This window comes from Taudactylus pleione, unplaced genomic scaffold (assembly GCF_031769625.1).
Source record: "Taudactylus pleione unplaced genomic scaffold, aTauple2 ptg000018l, whole genome shotgun sequence".
In the NCBI taxonomy this organism is placed as follows: Eukaryota; Metazoa; Chordata; class Amphibia; order Anura; family Myobatrachidae; genus Taudactylus; species Taudactylus pleione.
The window spans coordinates 10,297,564-10,323,318 of NW_028284420.1; the positions used below are offsets into that span (position 1 = coordinate 10,297,564).

The window sequence follows — 25,755 nt, forward strand, 5'->3', positions numbered from 1 at the left end:
CGTTCTCGGGCAGCCCTACGGACATCACTAGTGATGTCAGTAGTGGACTTCCTGCTCTATTAGAGCAGGAAGTCCACTTGGGCTTGTGAGACCTGAGACCCTACCACAGGGTCTCTTCGCAAGCCCGATGGTCGCGACCATCGCCAGGCCACACGCATACTCTGTGGGTGGTCACCCACAGCTGTGCGAGCGGCCTGGAGGGCGGTCCAAAAAAAAATAGGGTCGCCCTGATTCAGAGCCTCTAAATCACTTTCACTTGTGGGAAACAAGTGAAAGTGATGGGGTTTGTGAGCAGGAAACTGAGATTTGCATTCAACAGTAAGCAGCTTTGATTCGCCAGGAGTCCTCACCTCAATTACCGCTTACCGGCATCTGTTGGAACAAGCGTGTTTCAGAATGCACTTGCATCCATTGACTGTAAGGCATGTGGCGGTTAAACCACTAGTATTATATATCATTCTAGTCCTTGGCCATGGAAATGTATATTTGCTGCTCTTAAGTGTGTGTGTGTGTGTGTGTGTGTGTGTGTGTGTGTGTGTGTGTTTCTTAATATAATTTTATTTTGTATTTAATATGATGCCAACCTCTGCTATACAGCTGCATAACCTTACAAGAGAGATTTTCTAGGTCATGTCCAAGGTCGAAGACAGGCTGTGGTGTGGGAGGAATTACACTTGGGTATGGCCATGTATGTAGTCTCTCTCTTGTGATTGATTTTTTCTTTTTTTTTTCTTTACTCACTGAATCATATTCTGTTATTTCACTGGAGGCAGGGTGGTAGCACTAGATGATTAAAAAATTATTATTATTCCTTTCCTGCTCAATGATAATGAATTCATTATGATGGCTTTATTAGTTCCTGGAACATTTTTTTTGTTGTTGTGTGAAAAGCAGTAATGCATTTATGAAGATTAATTGAAATAAGAAATGCTAGGGTTTTGCCCTTTGTCACCAAAAAGGGTAGCTTTAGAGAAAGTGCTACTTTTGTAAAATTGCCCCAGAGAGCAACATTCCAGATAAGAAATAATCTGAAAACAATGGTGATGACTTAATAATTTCAAGGGGAAAAAGACAAAACCTTACCAGTCTCACATGAATCTCAAGCGACTCCCTAATACTTGATCAGGAATATTAGATCAATGTCATTGTTTCAAGATTTCCCTAAAGATTCGGGGAGTATAAAATTATATAAACTTAAGGTTGCTTCCTAGTTTTTTCAGTATCCTAATGGAATTGTGATCTTTGTCTCAGCGTCCTGAAGTTAGTGTTTAGGATGCCTAAATGTCCTAGTTTTGCAGGGAGGGTGGCCGCTGTCACTGAGAGTGGACTGGTGCTCTTTGGCACCCACTTACGGTGTCCAGGTACGCCCCCATCACACATCCATCAGTCAAGGCAGAGCCCACAGGAGCCTGAACTATGATATTCCCTGCATTCTTTTGATGTAAAGTGGTTGGATCTGCCACTGACACCACTGCTCCTACCACCTGTAGATACCTGTGATGGCAGCACTGAACATTTTCTATTACAGAGGCATCAAGTAAGTTCTAATAAGCTATATCAGTGCATTGCATCACCAGCAACACACCGGGGAGTGTCGGTCAGAAGAGGGGCTTATTGAGATATATTACCTTAGAAGTCTTTGCTTATTGAATGTGTAACATATTTATGTTGAGCTGGGAGCACTTTTTTATGTATTGCATGAGCAAAATTGGGATTAAAGAACATACACCACCCGGAATCTACTGTGACATATCATTGTTCCAGGGTGTAAGTGTAATTCCGCATCTCCTGCACAGTCTGCTAATCCTGGAGCAATAAATGCCTGTTTCCCAATGTGCTATGCTCCTGAGTGATGTGCACATATGGACTTGCCTACTTTTCCAGGCGGCCGGGAGTTCCACACGTTTTTCGGGAGCCTCCCGGCCTTTTCGGGAGAGTAATCAAGGGGTCTATTTACTAAGCCTTGCAGAGAGATATTAAGTTGATGGAAATAAAGTACCAACCATTCAGCTCCTAACTGCCATTTTGCAGGTGTTTGAAAAATGACAGGAGCTGATTGGTTGATACTATCTAAGCCACAGGTGCCTGGAAGAGCAAAATGATAGCACAAGGCTTTCCATTATTGTCACATTGCAAATCTGGTCCCCCTCTTAGGGATGCCTGGCCCATTGCAAAGAAGCATTGGGACCTCTCTTGGTGCTCCTGGCTAATTGGTTCCAGGGGAATTGTATTGTTTTGAATTTTATTGGCCTCCTAACATTTTGTTCTAGTGTAGTGGTTTTTATACTGACCTACCTACAATCCTATTTTTTTTTTCTTGATCTGTAGTAAGACTTTGGAAGAGAAACAATCTTTATCAAAAGTATTCCTACTTAATAGACTTAATTAAACAGAAGCCGGTTTGCATGGTTATTAAGTAATAAAAAAATTATCGGGTCATAACATATGGGTGGTATTATTCTTTAATTTTTCTGGTATCCGCTGGCTGTGGGCCGAGCATCTTAGGTGGGATGGCCGAATGTTTGTTCTGGACTGAGACCAATTTTAAGTAGCAAGACTGTTAATGAAGGAGAATAAGGGGATGTATTTGTGTATTACTAATGGTGGTTCCCCTAAACCTCATGTAATTTGGAGTAAACCGCATGTGACTTAGGGATTTTGAAAACTCCTGGCAATTTTAAGTTTTGATCCTCCAAGCTGATGAATAATACATCTGTGGTTCGGAGGTAAAAATAACAATTGATATACAGTGGTTTCAGCACTGCAATTAAATATGCAGTCTTTATACATTTCCAGTTTGTATCTTGTATTCTAGTGGTCTCCAAGTCTTTGTTCCCACATGGGACTTCCAGACAATTCCTAGATTTTGCCAGCGGGAGCAAAGTGTGGGGGTGGGGGGCACTTACAGCGCAGATTGTTTTCATAATTTGTGCCTACTTTACTGCACTTCACAGTAGGGTCACAGCCTGTTCTGCATTTTCATTGTCAGTCTAAGAAGACAGTATGTACTAAAGCTGCAGATTTTGATGCTGTGACTGTAATCATCTCCAGAAGTGTAAACCTCAGAGTACTACAGTCTTATACATTAAGCGAATGTTACGTTTTTTTTTAACCATTTATTTTTTTTATGGTTGTTTGATTCATTTAGTTATTTTATTTAACTGAAAACAGTAATTGCTGCCTTTAAACTTTGTGCCTGTAACCTTGCATTATATTTGTTTATCTGTGGATATTGATGCTTTCTCAGCAGAATATGCACAGAGACTGGGCAAAAGGTGGCATTGAAAGTACAAGCCAAGTACAGATTATCACTGTGCTTCAAGGTGCTGTAATCTGACCAATCTATAGGACTTCGTCTAAAAGGGAGAAGTGCTTTAAATACATCCATTTAACTGTATTATAATATCCTGCCCTGTGAAACCATTTCTGGTACTAGCATTGGTTAATATTACCAGGAGCATCATAAAGAGTAGACTGCAATTCATTTGGAAAACCCAAATATTACCATAGACAGCCCATAATGTTTAGCACCAACACTTGCTCATTCTGTAATGGGTTCCCATCATGCTGTGTCATGATGGAATCAGTATATATCACCGCCGAACCTAAGCCTGGCGGATGAAGTACCGACTGAGGTGAGTATTTGCCCTCCCCTCTCCCCCCCCCCCCCCTGCATAATACTCCATTGTGTTTTGAAAAGTGATACAATACCTACAATATCCATTCTAATAGTTGACTGCTAGGGGTTTATCATTTATGTGAGCAAAATGGTCCTGTGGTATAAGGCGTCCATTAATTTATTGCAATTAACACCTGTATACAAACCATTAAGCTAGCTTAATACAAAAAATAACAACAACGACACCACTGCATTGGTTTAAAGCTCAGTTATTTATTTATTAATTTTAATTCGAAAGAGGGTGGCATAGAAGGACGCTACCAAGAACCAGCTCTAACCAATTGATTCTCTTAAAAGAAATTAGGGGACGAGTAAAACATCCCCCCTCTATAACGTCATAACCTGCGCTGTGCAGGACTCACCACCCTTTACTATGGCACAGTATGGACGCCCCGTAAGGAAACGCCCGCTGTTATCCCGCAGGGGTAGGACACACCCGCCATCTTTCAAAAGGGTAAGTGCCCCACAACGACCACTTATGCCACCTGTGGCCGCTGGCTAATAGCACCTTCCCGCCTTCTGACTCTGCTTTTCGTTTCTTAAAGGTTAGTAAGACAAACAAATAGATTTAAAAGCTGCGGGTGGGTGGGACTTCCAAACCGAAAAGAGGCTGTATCATATTCAAATCTCACCTTAAATAGTCCCTTCAAAGGTATACGCCCCAAACCCCACTCATAGGCCAATTCTTCTGACCAATCAATACCAACAAACCAACTAATCAACCTAGCAACAGGTTTCTAACCTCTAACCCATTACAAAAAATTAGGCCACTTATATTGCTTTGTGCTTATCTAGCCCTCAGCTTATTTAACCTACTGTTTTGCTTTCATTTTCTCAACTTCACCTGAAACAATGAGGGCTACAATGTGGAAGCTATGGCCTACAGGACTATAGTATCTTTAAAAGAACCATAGAAAATCCAGACAGATATTCAGGGATCATTTACATAATTGTGAATGTAACAAATAGCTGAGTGTGTTATGCGCGGTTTCCCAGCAAGGTAAGTGTTGTTTTTGTTAGCACAAGCAATGACGGCTAATCCCCCCAAATCTACATTTTTACATATAAAGTGCTTCAATACACTTTACTTTCTGTGGTATAGAAATAGGGGTCACAACAGTGGTATTCATAAATGGTCTGCAATCCACACATTAACTCCGATCTATTGGCAAAAACACACTGTGATGTCACCAAGATCTTGTTATGTCTCACACACGCATACTCTATGAAGGACAACATACAGAATGTTGAAGGCTGTTTAGCATGAGTTCCCCCATAAAACTCAATAAAGGTGTGAGGGATTATAGGATGTATAACTAAGTGCTCACCTCCATGTTGTCCATTTCTGTCTGTACTTGTCAGACACGATTGAAGGCAAACTGATATAAAGTTTCTGTACTCTGCCCTGTTCTAACAATGACATGTACACAATATGGGCTGACATTGGAGGCATCAGAAGATTCCTCTCCAGCAAAATGTAGCCTATTGGCTGCAGAGGCTAACGCCATCTGTAGATCGCATTGCCTATAGTTCCCAAGAAGTTTTGCTTTTCGGAGCTTGATGAGCTTCTCTTTTCCCATAACACCAGTTTACTGTATTAGGAAGGAGGTGCTATTTTAACAGTTTAAATACAGTTTATAGTCTCGCAGACTGGTTTTGAAGACATACATACAGTCAGGTGCATAAATATTGGGACATTGACAGAATTTTCATATTTTGGCCTCTATTCACCACCACAATGGCTTTGAAATGAAACAAACAAGATGTGCTTTAACTGCAGACTTTCAGATTTAATTTGAGGGTAATTACATCCAAATCAGGTGAACGGTGTAGGAATTACAACGGTTTCTATATGTGCCTCCCACTTTTTAAGGGGCCAAAAGTAATGGGACAAACTAAACAATCCTAAATCTAACTTTCACTTTTTAATACTTTGTTGCAAATCCTTTGCAGGCACTTACAGCCTGAAGTCTGGAACGCATAGACATCACCAGACGCTGGGTTTCATCCCCGGTGATGCTCTGCCAGGCCTCTACTGCAAATGTCTTCAGTTTCTGCTTGTTCTTGGGGCATTTTCCCTTCAGTTTTGTCTTCATCAAGTGAAATGCATACTCAATCAGATTTAGGTCAGGGGATTGACTTGGCCATTGCATAACATTCCACTTTTTAGCCTTAAAAAACTTTTTGGTTGCTTTTGCAGTATGCTTCGGGTCATTGTCCATCTGCACTGTGAAGCGCCGTCCAATGAGTTCTGAAGCATTTGACTGAATATGAGCATATAATATTGCCCGAAACACTTCAGAATTCATTCTGCTGCTTTTGTCAGCAGTCACATCATCAATAAATACAAGGGAACCAGTTCCATTGGCAGCCATACATGCCCACGCCATGACACTACCACCACCATGCTTCAATGATGAGGTGGTATGTTTTGGATCATGAGCAGTTCCTTTCCTTCTCCATACTCTTCTCTTCCCATCACTCTGGTACAAGTTGATCTTTGTCTCATCTGTCCATAGGATGTTGTTCCAGAACTGTAATGGCTTTTTTAGATGTTGTTTGGCAAACTCTAATCTGGTCTTCCTGTTTTTGTGGCTCACCAATGGTTTGCATCTTGTGGTGAACCCTCTATATTCACTCTTGTGAAGTCTTCTCTTGATTGTTGACTTTGACACATATACATCTACCTCCTGGAGAGTGTTCTTGATTTGGCCAACTGTTGTGAAGGGGTTTTTATTCACCAGGGAAATAATTCTTCTGTAATCTACCACAGTTGTTTTCCGTGGTCTTCCGGGTCTTTTGTTGTTGCTGAGCTCTCCGGTGCGTTCTTTCTTTTTAAGAATGTTCCAAACAGTTGATTTGGCCACACCTAATGTTTTTGCTATCTCTCTGATGGGTTTGTTTTGATTTTTCAGCCTAATGATGGCTTGCTTCACTGATAGTGACAGCTCTTTGGATCTCATATTGAGAGTTGACAGCAAGTGATTCCAAATGCAAATGTCATACCTAGAATCAACTCTAGGCCTTTTACCTGCTTAATTGATAATGAAATAACGAGGGAATAGCCCACACCTGTCCATGAAATAGCTTTTGAGTTGATAGTCCCATTACTTTAGGCCCCTTAAAGTGGGAGGCACATATTGAAACTGTTGTAATTCCTACACCGTTCACCTGATTTGGATGTAATTACCCTCAAATTAAATCTGAAAGCCTGCAGCTAAAGCACATCTTGTTTGTTTCATTTCAAAGCCATTGTGGTGGTGAATAGAGGCCAAAATCTAAAAATTCTGTCAATGTCCTAATATTTATGGACCTGACTGTGCGTGTGTGTGTATATATATAATAAACTTTTTCAGTGGGTTTGCAATCTCCGCCCATTGCTGGTAATTTTGAACCCAATCCCTACGTGGCATATGTATCAATTGTCGGGTTCTAGAACCGATAATTGTAATTTCTTATCGCCACTATTCTTGCCAATAAGAAATTAACATTCCCAGGAATGTATCAAAAAACACATGCAGGGACTGGGACTCCTTTCCCTGCGATGTATTAGAGGTGATCGCGTTCACGGTCACTTTAATTTCTGTTTTGTGCCTCCACAGCGCTACTGTGCATATATGGCGTGCATGTGCGGCGGCCATTACAGTTTAGGGTTCTGGAGGAACCCTCTCCCAGTAATGTTTGTGGAATGTAGTCCATAAGCTGCAGCAGCTAACGTTATCTTCAGATGGCATTAGCTGTTGGGGCCAAACTGGAATGTGAATCGACAGCTTTGCAGCCTCCAAGGGGACTGCTACTGCTGTCAGAAATGGAAGGACAACGGCAGATATGGAAATATTTCTTCTGTGGTCCCTCATTCATACACTCAGGTGATACTTAATATTTGCGGGTATGCTGCAAATATTGAATGGTAAATAGTATTTTAGAATGTAAGCTTTCACGAGCAGGGCCCTCTTATCTCATGTACTTCTCCTTCCCTAAGGAGACTTTTTTTTTTTTTTCTGACAGATGGACGAATTACTTCCTTTCACATGCAACCGATTTTATTCGGATGAAACAAGGATTGACTACAAGGCCTCCGGACATCTGAAATCTATGTGTGAAAGCATGCATAAATGGGATGTAGTCTGGAAGCCGATGGTCTAAATGCCGACCGCCGGTTTCCAGACTCTCTAATCCCGGCGTGGTACTACTGACAGGCATCGATAACTCGACGCCTGTCATTAACCATACGCCGGAAGACCGACGCCCGGCATACCGAACGAAGGTAAGCCGGTCGCGGACGGCCGCGGGGGGGAGGGTTAGGTTTAGGGCTTCCGGGGGGACTTGGGGTTAGATTTAGGCTAGGGGGAGGTTAGGGTTAGGCACCCCCCTGGGGGACTTAGGTTAAGGCGGCGGGGAAGGGGGGGATTAGGGTTAGACACTTAGGGGTGCCCAACCCTAACCTTACCGCTAAGGGAGGGTTAGGGTGTAGAATTAGGTTAGCGATACTTACCTTAAGGATGATCGGGATCTTCACCCTTGCCGGGCACCCGCATATTGTTATATGGCATTAAGTTCTGGAGACGGCATGTCACGACAAGGCAGCCGTCCTTGTCCGTGGTTATCACGGCTGTAACACGGTGTGAAAGCCCGAATGTATTTGTCACTTCCACTGAAATTAAACAACGGAGAAAAAGGTCCGGCTTTTTGCCAGACGGACAAATCCGTTGTGTGTGAAATAGCCCTTATTTACTCATACTATCATCTACTCCTAACTCTCCACAAGGGCACCTAACACTTGGTTGCTGACACCCTGCTGCTTGTTGAGTCTTATGATCGCTAACGCAGCACTGTTTATAAACCATGTCCTTGTCCTGCACTGTTTCACACTGTAAGTCACTGTTTTTTTGTTCGCTCATTTATTCATGTACTTTGCAAGGTGCTGTGAACCCTTGTGGCCAGTGGCGTAACTAGGGTATTTGGAGCCCAGGGCAAATTTAAAAATGGAGCCCCCACATATGTGCGCTACAAAAAAAATGGGCGTGGTCACTTAAAAATGGGGCGTGTCAACATGACACACCCCTTTATTGTCACTCTGAACATTCCTTTCCATATGCACCTTAACCCCAGTAGTGCCCCTTATACAGTACCCCCAGTATGCAATGCCCCCAGTTGTGGTCCCTCTTATGCAGGCCCATAGTAGTGCCCCTTATACAGTACCCCCAGTAGGGGTCTCCCTTATGCAGCCACTCATTAGTTCACCTTATTCAGTGCCCCCAGTAGTGGTCTCCCCTATGAAGTGTCCCCAGTAGTGGTCCCCCTTATATAGTGCCCCCAGTAGTAGTCCCCCCTATGCAGTGGCCCCAGTAGTGGTACCACCTATGCAGTTTCCTTTATATAGTGCCCCCAGCAGTAGGCCCCCAGCAGTAATTCCCTCCCCCCCTATCCAGTGCCCCTTACACAGTGCCCCCTGTAGTGGTCCTCCCTATTTAGTGCCCCCAATAGCGGTCCCCCCCCAGTGCAGTGCCCGTTGTGCCCCTAGTAGTAAGCCCCTTTATACAGTGCCCTGAGCAGTAGTCCCCCCCCCCCCATGCAGTGTCCCCAGTAGAGGTCCCCCTTATGCGGGCCCACAGTAGTGATCCCCCATATACAGTGCCCTTATACAGTGCCCCCTGTAGTTGTCCTCCCTATTTAGTGCCCCCAGTAGTGGTTCCCTAGTAGTAAGCCCCTTATATAATGTCCCCAGTAGTTGTTTCTCTTGTTCCCCTAGTAGTAAGCCCCTTATGTAGTGCCCCCAGTAGTAGTTTCCCCCCCCAGTAGTAGTCCCCAGTAGAGGTTCCCCCTCCCGATGCAGTGCCCCCAGTAGTAGCCTCCCCCCGTTTTAGTCCCCAGTAGTGCCCCACCCCCAATAGAGGTCCCCCCCAGTAATGGTGCCCCCTCCCCGTAATGCAGACACGCAAGTAAAAAAAAAATGTAAATAAATACACTTACCTTAATTCACGCTCCGGCTCCGGCCACTGCTCCCGCCGTCGCACATCAGTCCTCCTGGGCTGGCGCGCTCTGCATTGTGGGAGAGATGTCATGACGTCTCTCCCATTACCCACTGCAAGAGCCGGAAGGCGGAGCTCATGAGTGAGCTCCAGCCCGGCTCTTGCAGTGGGCGCTGCAGCAGCCAGTGAGAGTCTGTCTGACTCTCATTGGCTGCTGGCTAACACACACATCGCTGCCGTGCTGGCGGCTATGTGTGTGTTAAACTGCACAGCCTGAGCCCGCCTCCTGGCGCTATTGGCTAAGTGCTAAGGAAGGGGCTCTGCTGTGCAGCACAGGACCGGCGCTGGGAAGCCTAGCGCCGGTTCGGTGTAAATGTGTAGCGCTGACCGCACACACTGCGGTCGGCGCTACACTGCATAACTAGGGCATGTCGGTACTGTGGCCGGCGGCGCGCCCCCACGCGCCGCTGGTCATATGGTGCCCAGGACACACGCCCTGCTCGACCCCCCCTTAGTTACGCCACTGCTTGTGGCGCCATATAAATAAAGGATGATAAAGATCATAGTAGGCTCTTATGTGTTTTATTCCAGTACCTTAAACCTGGAATTTATAGTTTGGGAATTTAGAAAGTCTTTAAAAGAAATGTAAGAACACTTTTATTTTCTTTTGTTTGTTTTCTATGGCAAATTACAATATCTACTCCATTTACACAGCAAGGCTGTCGGAAGTTTTCACTCTCTTACAATCTGTCATGTATTTCATATGCGTTAAAATTTGGCTCTGAACTAAGGGCCTGATTCAGAGCCGGACGCTATTTGCGCTCGCTCGTCCAGAAAAAGGGGCTGGCTATTTAAATTAACCGTTCGCTCTTTGCGGTCTGTTCACGCCTCTATGTCTGAACGAGCGAACAAAACATGCGAACGTAATTTTGAAAAAAAAACGCTCCCTGGCCGCTTGCATCATACGTCATGTCCGCTATTTATTAGATTAATCAAGTACATCGGACAGCATATGAACTGCTCGCTATTCTTGTGGTTGGTTTTTCCTACCACTATCATGCGAGCAGTTCTGACTATAAAACAACCTAGTGATGTGGTCGATGACGCTGCTTTAGTAATTATGCACACCCTTAAAACGCCCGTTTTGACCATTTGGCATGCCTGCGTTCAGATCTCCACTCCCCGTTTTCAAGCACCTTCCCCTGTTACCACCCACAAACGCCTCAATCTGTCACTCAAAATAGCAGGCATTCGCTATTTAGCGAGCACACGATTTTCGGCCACACTGACTGATTCGCACATGCGTATTAAAATCCGTACGCATGCGCAGTTGTGCGAACATCAGTCGGAACGAACGAGCGGCCGCTTACGAGCGGCTCTGAATCAGGCCCAAAGAACATCTGACTCCTCAGAGTATAGATAAACTACTATTCCTATCTTGCAAGATGGTTCTCTTAAATTTTATTACGCACATCATAAAGGCAATGGTTTGATCTTGGAGAGACTAAATAGGTGAGTAGCAAGTGATGTGCATTGCTGTGTCATGGTCTCTAGCATTTGGATCGGAGTTTGCTTTATTGGCTTGTACTGCACACACATACCTTCTGGCAACTTTTAGCTAACACTTTGCTGTATCTTCTTTCTGTATGTCTTAATAATTGCCCAAGGATAGTGGGCCTGATTCAGCAAGGAACGCAGTTGAATATACGCACGCAATCGGTCGATTAATTTGCACTGCGTATGCATCGCAGTGCATGTGCTTGACACAGATGCTGTGGTCAGAACTGCGTACGCAGAGGCTACGTAAATGAACGACAGAGTGATTGACAGGAAGCGGTGTTTGGGGTGGTGACGGGGGTGGCTGTGCGAATGCAGGCGTGCCCGTGCGCTTCAACACCATTGCATGGCCGTGCATAGATTAGACACTGCGCTACCAGATGCCTCCTAAGTACTCATAGCGCAATTCCTGAGTGAGGTGTGGGCTTCCTTAACTCTGCGTCTGGGTTCCAATGTTACTCAATATTACCGATTATGTCACTATGTTGGGCAAGTGTACGGATGTGAGTAAGGGGAAGTGGAAGTCCTTATGTCAGGCTACGTCCGCAATGCGAATGCAAACATTTAAATTGCACCGCTAATATTAGCAACGCAGTTGCGTGCATATAAGCAGAATAGCCTTCCTTACTGAATCAAGCCCAGTCTTGTATATTAAATGCTGTGAGGTAGCAATGCTAATCATTATGCTTCACTTTTGAAAATGTTGCTGTGTGGCCTGCTAAGTTCTAGTTACGCCCATGGACACAACATAGGTGGTTCGCTCTATATTAATCTACAGCTGCTCAGATCCAAACTATTAGTAGAGGACATTAAATCTTGGCTAACTGCAAGTGTGACTAGAGTAAATACATAATAGCCTTGGCACGGTCATCAACCCTCATTTATAGAGCTATTTAGATGAACTGTTTAGTCCTATGTGTATTTCATATTGTTAAATTAGTTTGGTATTTTATTCCAGGGTCTTTATGCAGAAAATGTAAATAAAAAAAAAATGAGGATCCTGAATTCGGATGTTTTGAGGGCTCTGGGCCTGATTCAGAGCCGGACGCAATTAGCGCTCGCTCGTCCAGAAAATAGGGGTGGCTATTCAAATCAACCGTTCGCTCTTTGCGGTCTGTTCACGCCTCTAGGCCTGATCGAGCGAACCAAACTTGCGGTCGTTTTTTGAAAAAATACGCCCCCTGGCCGCTCGCATCCTACTTCATGGCCGCTATTTATTAGATTAATCGAGTACATCGACCAGGCTATGAACTGCTCGCTATTCTTGGGGTTGGTTTTTCCTACCACAATTTTGCGAGCAGTTCTGACTATAAAATAACCCAGTGACGTGGTCAATGACGCTGCTGTTTTAATTATGCACACCCATAAAACGCCCGTTTTGACCTTTAAGCACGCCTGCGTTCTGATCTCCACTCCCCGTTTTCAAGCACCTTCCCCCGTTACCACCCACATACGCCTCTTTCTGTCAATCAAATTATCAGGCATTCGCTATTTTGCGAGCACATGAATTTCGACCGCACTGACCGGATCGTTATACGCATGCGCGAACCATGCGCATGCGCAGTTGGGCAAATGTCGCTCGGAGCGAACGAGCGGCCGCTTACGAGCGGCTCTGAATCAGGCCCTCTGTTTTGTTATCAATCATGAGCCTGAGTGTTTCTAATTTTTTTGCCTTTTGCGGACAAACCAAGATTCTAGATAAGCGCATTCCTGATGGCACCAGCTCATTTGTAAATAATTAGAGGTCCCAACGGCTCCCACTGCTAGGGAGACGGGACAGACCTTTCCCAGATGGAGGACCCAGGATTAAGTATGGGGGAAGGGGATGGAGGGGTGAGACAGAGCAGCGGATAAAGAGGGGGTTAGGGGCCGGATAGCAATAGCATTGATAGTCATGAACATGTGGCCCAAAAGGGGATGCAGTTTATAGACTGGTGGACTAAAAGCCGCCGGTCTATATCCCGACAGGAGAAGCCTGATGGGGGACTTAAGATAGATGCTGAATACCGTCGCCTATCTTAATCCCAATGCCGGAGGACGCTAGCCCGAACGAGGTAAGTCCAGGGCGTCCTTAGCATTATAGGGAGCGTAATGGGGGTTTGGTTTTGGGGAGGGGGGATTAGGGTTAGGCACCCCCGGGAGTAGGTTAGGGTTAGGCCCCCCCCCCCCCCGGGAGGGTTAGCTTTAGGGTGTGGGAAGGGGGGGATTAGGATTATGCACCTCAGGGGGGACTTAAGGTTAGGCACCACCCCAAGAGTTTTAAGGTTAGGCACCCCTAACGGAGGGTTAGAGTTGGGGGGGAAGAGGGGAGGGTTAGGGTACTTACCAGCCGGGGTCAGGATCTCCTCCTGTCGGGCTTCTCCTGTTGGGATTCGGTATTTCATACAAATCCCACCCAAAAGGTATCTCTCGAGTTTACTCCTCGATATAGGTATCAAAGTGGGCCACATTTTATGAAGTCTGGTCAGGGTGAGATACAATCATAACTGCTACTTTTTTATTAAACATAAAGTACACCTGTGATTTGGAGTGCAACTGTGTATGCAACTGGAAATATTTGTGAATTTACTACCTTATTCAGCACTGATCGCACGGCTGCGTTCACACGCACCCGCTAGCTGAGAAAATAAGCTAATGAATGCAATCACACGGCAACCACAGCGCTATACCAAGACGCCCATCACTGTATAAAGCCGCCCACTTCCCATGACATGCATCTGCAAGTCAGCAAAAACATCGTAACATCGGAACCATTCGCACAGTTGTGGTTGATCTGACCCTGCCACACAAATTGCTAAACTTCCTGTCGCCATCTAGACCTCTGCCAGCGTATACAATCGCAGGGGCTTAATTGCGCACACACTTGTGACGGCGGTCAAATGCACAGACACGCTTGCGTTCGGCCAACCTTCCCTCCTCTCCACCCCTAAACGGTCACTTCATGTCAATCATTATGCTACTGAACTGCGTGCACACTGCAGTTGTTTGCCGATCTCAACGGCCAGTTCGCGCACTGCGATCCATGCGCAGAGCACAAACATTGACCGGCTGCGTGCAAACCAAGCTGAATAAGGCTCTTAGTCATGCAAGCAAAGACGAAAGCATGTAACATATGGAACATTTGTCATATGGAGATACTGGGCAACATTAACCATTCACTCTGATTTCAGTCATTAGTTGGAATATATGATTTTAATACATTGGTTTGTCTCAAAACTGACGCAACCTCTTTAAGAGGGTTATTCATTAACACTAATGGACCCTTTACATATGGCCATTTAATATTCTGCAAACTCAGATCCGTAACTAGACTTTTTGGTGCCCTGTGCTAGAGAGAGCATTGGCGCCTTCCCCCCCTCATTTTTTAAATAGGGACATGGAAGAGATAGGGGAGGCCAGGAGATGCTGGGGATTAAAGAAGAGGAAGCTACAAGTGAGACTAGTAATAAACAGAAAAATTGACAGGCCCAACAGCGCCCCCTGCCTGTGCCATGGCACAGGTCGCACTACCCTAGTTACGGCCCTAAGCAAACTCCACAAACTGAAAGTTTTCAACATTTGCTTGAGGGATCCTATGCTATTATCAAATAGCGTTGATTCCTGGAGCCCGGCTCCTTGCTATGGGAAATAGCGCAGGGTTGCAAAGAGGTATCTGATCAGATCACTCCTGCTCTGCATCACCTGTGTTTGAGCGCATGTGTGAACTGTGCTTGACCATTGATCAGGATCATTCATTACACAGATCTTGCAGGAGGTATCATGGATACAGTATCTTCTGAAAACCTGTTAGCCTCGATACTGAATGTTTTCAGGGGGTCTTTTAGATGGCGTTGGTTACAAGAGCCCCACTCCTTCCCATGGGAAGGAGGTCCGCTGCTGTGTTGTTACACAGACACTAATTAGTGTGTAATTGTCTGTGTTCGGAATAGCGGGGACATCTGTTTTCAGAGCAGCTGTAATATGGTATCCGGCACCATAACTTGCAATGAGTTGTTTACCAAAGTATCGGGCCAGGTGGGACATATTAATTAATAACTCTCTTAAAATGTATTTTGTATGGTTAACTAAATGGAGAAAAACCTGGATGGGATGGAGCTCCCAGAGCTAATCAATGCTATTTAATTCACGTTCAATTGAATCAAGCCCTTTGTTTGTACTAGTGTGTTGGTTTCTAGCCCAGTTCAGTAGTCATAGAAAGTGTGGGTGTTTTTTCCACTGTGTTGTCCAGAAAGTCAATAGTCTATTCTAAAACGTGAGCACACAGTACTCTGTCTGGTGTTCTGCAAGAAGAAAGAGGATTTAGCTCTGCTTTATATCCACCTATATCACGTATAGCCTGTGTTCTCTGGTTATTTTGTTCATTACTTTAGTCTTAGAGCCAAATCTGGGGCACAAATTGCCTAGCAGGGCATGGTGCCAGTCTTGCACAACAGCTTTACCCATTAATGATTCTTTCCTATCTCTTACTCCGAACTATTGGAATCGACATCAGAAACCTGCAGGATAAGACTTGGAATGTTTTGGAATGAGACCAAAGCGTGATGGTGTAACTGCTGCTGAGTGCTCCAGAGGCTTCTGTGTTAGACTGTTACATGCTTTGACTTCAGGGTTCATACCCACACATGCACTTAACATGTTAGTATATTGTTGTTGGTTTTTTTTGTGCATGGTAAAGGCATGAATATGGGCCTAAAAAACAATAATAAATAATCATGTCTGTATACAGTGGTTTATTTTTTATTGCATTAAACCTGTACAAGTTGCTTTGTATTTAAAAACTTCCAAAGTTTCAATACATTGAAAAGTGCCCACTTGAAATGGAACCACTATTATAATCTGGACACTTGCATCGGCTCTCGGATAAATGGTAACCCCAACTTGAATAGATCAGATCATAGATCTGTATGGGAACCACATTTTTTGCATCCCCTGACACTCATTTTACGTGCGCACCGAAGAATTCTACAAGCCAGAGTATTGAGCAAATATCAAGTGGTAGAGACAGTGCTTTTCCCATTGAGTTGAATGGTCTCACTGAGCAGATCTAGTATAAGCTACTGTGAAGCATACTTGCCTACTCTCCCGGAAGGTGTGGGAGTCTCCGTTTTCTTTCGACCGGTTCCCCCACACCCCCGGTAGAGTGGCCGGATCTTCCACATCTCGCCCACTTCCTTGTGAAGTGAGCAGAATGGGGAGTAGTGATGACCATCAATGGTTTTGCCATTGATGGCAGAGATCCAGTTGTTCAACACCATCGGTGGCACAGAGTCAAGCAATGATTTCCCCCCCCCACCCCATGTGCCGGGAAATAGAGCCTAGCTCTGCCCCCAGCATGACCCATGAAGCTCCTCCGCCAATCCCTGATTGGTCTGATGCCAGGCCAGTATTAAAGCAAGGTTGGCCATTTGTAGTTGAAACCATTGGTGGTTTCATATCATCGAGGTCAACCACCAATGGTAGCTGATAGCTATTCCTAATGGGGAAGATGATATCTCTGGGAATCTCGTTTCCTAGGGAGGGGAAGGAGCTTGAATGATGCAATTGTGTAATTTTAGCCCCACACCCCTCCCTACGGACCGACAAATTGCAGCATTTTGCAGCGGCTGGGCAGTGCCCAATGACGCGAAAGTCTGGACCCACCCTCCGAAGAAGCCAGCTGCATCTCCTCCCGGAGAGGAGATAAGAAAAAAAAAAGTTGGCAAGTATGTTGTGCAGTGAAAGCAGCTGAATGCCAAGGCATGCCATTCGCCCCTGCACAGAGCTGTGATAGTCGATTGTTGCCACTTACTATGATATCTAGGGAAATTGAGCCAGGAATGTCACTTATTGATAAAATGTTGTTCGAAGGAATATCTACTGTTTGTTGCCTTGTTTCATTTATGAAGGAGTGAGTTCTACTACATTACCTTTCCATGGGGTATGCATGAAAATGCAGCTTTCACTGCAACACTTCATAAACCTTGATAAAAAAAACAAATGTGCTCATATATTTAAAAAATGCATATACAAAGGAAGAGAATAAGGGGTAAATTTACCAAAGTGAGAGTTTTTAGAAGTGCGTTTTAAAAGTGATGTTGCCCATAGCAGCCAGTCAGATTCTATTTAACATTTAACTAGCACCTTCTAGAAGATAATAGCTAGAATCTGATTGGTTGCTATGGGCAACATCACTTTTAAAACTCACTTCTAAAAACTCTTACTTTAGTAAATTTACCCCAAAGAGTTTTTACAGCTTTTGTTAGCAGTGTCCAGCCGAAGAGAAAAAAGGGACATAATCAGAGCCGGATTAAGGGGTGTGTCTACCCAGGGCCACAGCGCCTCTCTCAGGGGTTCTCCTGGCTGGAGCACACCTGCCCTCTTTATGCATCATGCCAGTCCTATTGGGTGCAAGATGGAGCAGTTTATCTGCGGAGAGTGGTGGTGGGGGGGAGGGATGTTCCTGCAGGTCTCACTGCTCGGTCCCATAATACTTCGCAAATAAGTCATAGGAGCATGTGGAGCATGTGCTGACTTCTCAGTGTAATCTGTGCTGTGCCTTTGTGCCATAGGTGTAATAAAAAATGACAAATTTAGAAATAAATGGCGTGGGTTCCTCCTTCAAAGAATAACCTGCCCTGAACCTACCCCGTTGTGGTAGAGGAAAATCAAGGGAAAAACCGGCGTGGTGTGTCTCCTATTTTCCTATAACCAGCACCGGACTGAACCAGCCGGGGTGGTAATGCCATAGCAGGAAGACGCACAGCGTGGGGTCCCCCTGCCAAAGCAATCACCAACCCCAAACTGGTTCCGCCCAGGGCTGTTAATCATCAGAAAGTGGGAAACCCATTATAAAATGGAGTCACCCCTCCCGGATCAACCAGCTCTTCCCTGAACCCCTGGTGGCTGTGGGTTCAGGGGTAATGGGTTAAATATATAAATTATATTTTTCTTCACAGTGGCACTACAGGTCCCAGCAAGCCTGCCCTGCGGCACTTGTAGAACCACAAGTGCCAACAGGCCACTGGAAACTGTACCCCTACTGTGAAGAAGAAAACCGACACCGAATATTTTAACTCTTTATTACACATTCACTCACACACTGCATACTTCACCCCCATCCATGGGCTTGGCAACACACTTGTCCAGCAGAAATAGAAGCGCTGTATGTACGTACTGAAAGCCCAGGGCTCTTCACCCCACCCCTGGTGGTGGTAATCATTTAAAAATAATATTGTTCTTTACAGTGGGACTACAGGTCCCAACAAGCCTGCCCTACAGCACTTGTAGACAGGGCCGGTTCCATGATTACGCAAGGTACGTGGCCGCGTAGGGCGCCACATGGTGAAGGGCGCTGCGGCCACGACCATGCTATTAATTAATTTACTTACTTAGGCATCACCCAGCAGAGGAGAGGCTGACCGTGGGCAGACTGTCAGTGTGACACATGTGCAAGGGCGGCCGTCCGATGACTTGTACGTGGCGATGTGACGTCATGCCGCAAGGTCGTAGGCACATCGCGCTACGGCGGGAGCGCGGTGGTGAAGGCTGGGACGGGAGCCGTGGCCCGTGCTTGGTTAGGAGGACTCGGACAGAGTAGTTATATTGGCGCCACAGGCCCGCAGCGCCAGCGTCCATCTTTCGGCAATCAGTATTGTTCTGTGGGCTGACCAAACGCCGTCACAGGGATTCTGGAAGGGTATCTATCCACATTCCTCCTGGCCCAGGGCTGCCTGGCTGGCTGGTAAGTTGGTATAACACTGTGGGCTCTGCATAAGGGGCATTACTGGGGTCTCTGCATAAAGGGCACTTCTAGGGAACATTACTGGGGGGCTCTGTATAAGGGGCACTTCTAGGGAGATTACTGGGGTCTCTGCATAAGGGGCACTTCTAGGGAACATTACTGGGGGCTCTGTATAAGGGGCACTTCTAGGGAGATTACTGGGGGTTCTGCATAAGGGGCACTTCTAGGGAGATTACTGGGGGTTCTGCATAAGGGGCATTACTGGGGATATTACTGGATGCTCTGCATAAGGGGCACTAGGAACTTCTAGGGACATTACTGGGGGCTCTGCATAAGGGGCACTACTAGGAACATTACTGGGGGCTCTGCATAAGGGGCATTACTAGGGACATTACTGGGGGCTCTGCATAAGGGGCATTACTGGGGGCTCTGCATAAGGGGCACTACTAGGGACATTTCTGGGGGCTCTGCATAAGGGGCATTACTAGGGACATTACTGGGGGCTCTGCATAAGGGGCACTACTTTATTTGAAGTATTGCATTATTGGTTGAGTACTTTATGAGTGCCAGTGTTTACTCTATATCTTTCACTGAAAAATGTATTCATAATAAAGTTGGAAATTTTGGATACCTCTGGGGCCTGGCTAGGAATACAACAGTTCTACAGAATTGCTAGGATTGTTTTGTTCTGTGTTCTAATGCTGGTTGATCTCCACTACGGTAGTTATAAGAATAGCTTCTGTTTTTAGAGGTCTTTTAATGCATTACTTGTATATGACAGGGGCTATTTCGATCTTAATTTATGTAACTTTAAACAAAATTTGCACATTTCCATATTGTTATGATTGTTCATGACATTTTTTTTTATATAAACTGGTCTTTTGATCTAAAGATTCACCTTGTGTATTGTCACATTATTATCCTGAACCTTGGCCACCTTTATCCATGGCTCACATCTTTTGTAGCTATGTGTTATAGAGCTGAATGTAGTGCCAGACCCTACATCATTTATCCTCACCTCTTGGGTCATTTACATGAAGTTACATTTTCACATTTTCTCAGCTTTACCTGTCTGCCACTCATAATGGCTAAGGCTACATCTGTCCTTATTGGAAATCTTCTGAAAATGAAAACCATACATCTATTTCTATTCCATATAGAAGTAGATTATTACAAACTATACAATTATTATCAGGTGTGCCTGGAGTACGGGTACCAATATTTAAGCTAAATTTAAATCGCACAATTATCATACATGTAAGGGGCGCCAAAATCTATATTCGCTTACCAAACAATTTAGGCTTGAGCCGCCCCTGCTTGTAGAAGACTTACAGGGGTATTCAATTTGGGGCGCAAATTTCGGAATCGGCGATAAATTATCGCTGATGACGTCATTTTTGCCGATTTCAATTATCCCCGTATTCAATTTCAAAGACTTTTCGCAGGTTCGAAAAGTCTTTGAAAAAAAACGGGGATAATTTTTCACCATTGAATAGGTGGCGAAAAAAAGTGCAGAATTGGGGTTTAGGGGTGCAGGCTTAAAAAAAAATAGCCTGCACCCCTGGGACTGACATATTAAAAATAACTGTGAAAAAAAGTTTGAAAAACAAATAGGGATGTTCTAGATGCCTTGTACTGATCTTGAAAGCCACTGCCCTTGACGTTTGGAACCCCGGAACACACACTTCCTGTCTTTTTTTTCCATAGTGGCATGCAAACTGGATGTGAGCTGTCCCCGATGGCCGTGTCAGTTTGTATTTATATACCCTAACGCCAAATGCTGGAGTGCACTAACCCTCAATGTATAATAAAATGGCTGACGTAGATGTCCTAGCCCCAAGTAACTTACTGCAGACACTTCCTGTTTTGCGTTCCACAGTAGAACACAAACTGTAATTTGACACTGGGTCTGATTCAGTAGCCATCGCAACTGCGATTATACACACAATCGGTTGATTGTATCGCTCTGCACATGCATATGCATCGCAGTGCGCATACTCTTCACTGTCATCGGGACTGCGATCGTAGTAACTACGCAGACCCATTGCAAAGTGATTGACAGGAAGTACCGTTTGGTGGTGGTGACGGGGGGTGGTCTGCGAAACGCAGCCGTGCCAGTGCGTTTGAACGACGTTGGGCGTGCATAAATTAGCCACTGCGATGCCATACGCAGCTAGGGCTTTCACTACGTGCTCTGAGGTTACAGTTTCTGAGTAAGGTCAGGTCTCGTGCAAGTGTGCGTGAGGCTGTGATGGTACTCGATGTTACTGATGGTTTCGCTATTTTGCTTAGTTTTACGGATGTGAGTAAGGGGATGTAGGCGTCCTTATGTTGTGCTGAGATTGCATTGTGATCGCAGACATTAGCATATCATCGCAGTGAGACCGCGTGCGTAATCGCAGCTGTGATCGCAGTTGCGATCCGTACTGAATCAGGCCCATTGTTTTCAATGACTAGTGAGTTGTGTTTTCTATTGTTCGGCTACAGTAGGAATCCCCATATGGTTTCTTGTTGCAGTTATGATGGCACCTATGTGTATGTATCTCTAAACACTTCCAATGTACTTAATATAGGTTTACAGTGTGATGTAATGGATGATATCTCTTCCTGTGTCCCATGTGATTTATTTTTCTTTTTTACTTTTTTTTTTTTGTTTTCTTTGCTAGATTGACACTGGTATATTAAGTGGTGAGTCACACTGGGGTGTATATTTCTGTTATTCTTCTCCCTTGTGTGGGTTATGTCCTGAGGACGGTCATTTTCTGACCGAAACATCAAGTATGCCTGATGTGAGAACAATGCGAGTAATAACTTTTAGATATAAAAGGCGTCTGTGTGTTCGGGCTAATCTCGAGAACCACTGGATGAATTTTGATGCAGTTTCCACTATTCTATAAAGCATTTGTTGGAAGATGTAGGTGTATGAAACATTAATGTATGACAAAAGGGAGCCGAGCAGTGACCATTTTAGTGAAGCAAGTCAATGAAAAAGCGGTTCCTGGTAGGCGTCTGTCTGTTTGTTCGGGCTAATCTTTATGGTATACTGTGTTTAATAAATTTGTGTTGGAAAAGGTTTTTTAAATAGATATTCGTGACCTAACTGAATCGTTAATAATAAAAAAAAGACAATTTCTGAACGGGTTTTTGGAATATTAGGCAGTTAACTGGTTAATACAAGTGTTAAATGCAATTTTCTTTTTTGACCATGTATGATAAAAGTCAGCTATTCCCTAGACCAGTGTTTTTGAACCACTGTGCCGTGGCACACTAGTGTGCCTCGAGCGGTTATCAAGTGTGCCGCGAGGTAAGTGCAGTCAAAGCTGACTTTACTTGTACTGCTGGCCCAGAGCCAGATTTAGACCTCATGGGGCCCTAGGCAAAATACCTGTTTGGGGCCCCCTCCCTCAAATAAACCACAGCACTATACCTTGGTGTGTGCGCAGTGCCATCATGGTGTGTATGCAGTCCACCGATAAGCGCTCAGCCCATAATTATTAACTATTCAATTTTAAATCAGATTGCACAACATAAAGACGACATAAATCAATCTATACTACTACTATAGATTGATTTATGTCATTTGTATGTTGTGCAATCTGATTTAAAATTGAATAGCACCACCAGGGATGAAACCCAGAGTCAGGTGATGTCTATGCGTTCCAGACTTCAGGCTGTAATTGCCTGCAAAGGATTTGCAACAAAGTATTAAAAAGTGAAAGTTAGATTTAGGATTGTTTAGTTTGTCCCATTACTTTTGGCCCCTTAAAAAGTGGGAGGCACATATAGAAACCGTTGTAATTCCTACACCATTCACCTGATTTGGATGTAATTACCCTCAAATTAAATCTGAAAGTCTGCAGTTAAAGCACATCTTGTTTGTTTCATTTCAAAGCCATTGTGGTGGTGAATAGAGGCCAAACTATGAAAATTCTGTCAATGTCCCAATATTTATGCACCTGACTGTACATTGAAGGACATGACATTAGTGGGGTCTCCTACAATATACATATTGTTTATATATTACCCATTGTCTGTATTTTCGATTGAACGCAGTTCATTACTCATGTGTTTTTTTTTTAAATTTCTTAAATGCTTAAATACTAGGGGAAATATTCCTAGTAGGATAAAGTGGGTTTATGAGTTCGAAAGATATGCAGAATTTTTTTTTATCTTTGTTTATTATTAATGAAATAACCATCCGGGCCCTCACCCTTCTACTGGTTTCTTATCTTACATATGAACTTTATTACAAGTACAGGTATTTGTAGCGATGTCCTCTTGGTGCTGTTAATCTTATCTTTAAATCGGGACAATGTAAATAAACGATCACAGTATAGATATTCATGATCCTCCACAGATGCACTGTAGCATTGGACAAACCAGGTGTGGGAAATATCACAGCTATGACAGTATAGAGGTCAGGTTCAGAATCATTTAAGTTATTCATGGGCTGCTTCATTAGAAGAACTGTAGGAAATGCAAAGATGTGATATTGTACCTCCACCCTTTATACTTCAGTGACTGTACTGATTATATATATATATATATATATATATATATATATATATATAATATATATCTCAACAATCGAGACAATTTCTCGACCATGATTTTCAAAAAACCCACGGACAAAAACGCCCTATTGCTGGCATCCAGCTTTCATCCTCAACCCCTAAACAAAGGGTTACCCTTCTCCCAGTTGGTGAGAGTGGTTTGCATCACCTCGGATACTAGTGAACTTTCTGGTGCGCTTGAAGAGATGGGACAATCCTTCATAGAGAGAGGATATAGCAAAAGAAAGGTGCAGGATGCAATCCAGAGATGTCTAACCCTTAATAGGGTACAATTGCTACAGGCTAAATCCACTACATCTAGTATGGAGAGGATGGTATTTTCCAGTACCTACTCAATTATGTCTGGGACTTTGCGAAAAAATATTTTGAAACATTGGCACATTCTAGCCACTGATCCAGTGCTGGGGCACAAATGCAGGAGCACTCCTCTGTTCTGCTATAAATGCAGTCACAATCTTAAAGAAATGATTAGCCATTCAGACATAAGTCCTAAGGTCTCACAGAACAGGTGCTGGCTAAATTCACAAGCAGGAGCCTTTCGGTGTCCAGGATGTGTTAACTGTTGACATATGTTATTGTGCTACAGTTTCATACATCCTACTATGGGTACGATCTACCGGCTGCGTCATCGCATGAATTGCGAGACCAAATACGTAATATACGTGATCAAGTGCCCCTGCAAACTGTTATACGTGAGCAAGACCATTACGATGCTGAAAGAGAGAATTGCCATGCATAGGTCTTCAGTTAAAAAAAGCCTATCAGTTGGTTGAATCAAGCACTCCGCCTGTTGCTAGACATTGGGTGCAACATGGACACACCATGAAAGATTTTTTCTTTATGCCCATTTACTGTGTTCCCCCTTTGAGGAGAGGAGGTGATAGCTTGTGTCTATTACTGCAGAGAGAGGGGCAGTGGATTCATAAATTACGGACAATGTCACCGTTGGGACTAAATGAGGAATTTGTCTTTTCATTTTTTTCTGTGATTGAGTATTGGGCTGCATGTCTCTGTCTCTATTGTGATTCAAAATGCATTTGATTTTGATTTGGCAACATTTGCATGCATAATCTTAAGTATTAACGATGGATCTATTTTTGTATTTTTGTACTGTGTGTATTGTTATATGTTTTAGATGTGAACTTTCACTTACCGTTGATGCTCATTATTAGCATCCTATGTATAATGACAGTTTGTTATTGTTTACATTGTGCGCGGCGTCACTTCCGGCACATGTGGCTCTTTTTTTTCTTCCCCGGCCACGGAGATTGGCAGCTTGGTTCCGCTTGCTGGCTGAACTTCCGGCGCGGCGCGATGCTCCATTCTGTGTGTGCCGGTGGGTAATTGGGAGCCTCGTGGTGCCCAGCGGTGATGGCTTGCAGGTGCTCACACAGGTGAGGTCAGTATTGCTCATTAAAGGGGTATTTCAGTCGAGTTTTTGCAATGGTATGTGTGACAGTCTCTTGACAAAGGTGCTGACGCACCAAAACAGCTGTTGAGACCTGGATTATGTCTGTTATATGTCTCTCTCCGCAACCAGCAGACTGCTGATAAGTATAGCTTTGCTACATATGTATTGTTTCGCAAGCTCATGACTGCTTACTTGATGAAACAGTAAAAGTGACTTTCTTTTGGATTTTCTAATGGAGTGCTGATTTTTGTACGTATGGGGTAACCTGGTCACAGGTTTGCTCTAAGTGGATTGTTGATCTATAATTATATTTTTTTTATCGTGCACCCAAAATTTACACCAGTGAGTGAGTGTGTGCAGCTCCCTTGCTATAATTATATATATATATACACACACACACGTTGAGTCTCCCATATTCGAATATTCTTAGCATGTCTGAGATATTTAAACCTTTGATTTTTGATTGCTCAATGTACACAAACTTTGTTTAAGGGACAAAATTATTAAAAATAAAGTATAAAATTACCTATAGGCTGTGTGTATAAGGTGTATATGACATATAAATGAATTTCATGTATCTACAGAAACTTTGTTTGAGCCACAAAATTATTGTAAATATTGTATAAAATTTCCTTCAGGCTGTGTGTATAAGGAGTATATGAATCATAAATGCATTCTGTGTTTAGATTTGGGCCCTATTCCTAAGACATTTCAATATGGTATGCAATTATTCCAAAATACGGAATATTCCTATATTCAAAATACCCTTGGTCCCAAGCATTTTGGATATGGGAGACTCTATGTATGTATGTATGTATGTATGTATGTGTGAATATGTGTGT

At 44.0% G+C, this 25,755-nt stretch overlaps 1 protein-coding gene and 1 pseudogene across 1 annotated transcript in view; both read left to right on the plus strand.

Moving 5' to 3' along the window:
* The window catches only part of EDN3 (endothelin 3), a 160,743-nt gene that overhangs the window by 15,980 nt on the left and 119,008 nt on the right, over positions 1-25,755 (plus strand). The window lies entirely within an intron of this gene.
* LOC148540665 (uncharacterized) overlaps positions 1-25,755 on the plus strand; it is a 122,832-nt pseudogene that overhangs the window by 5,153 nt on the left and 91,924 nt on the right.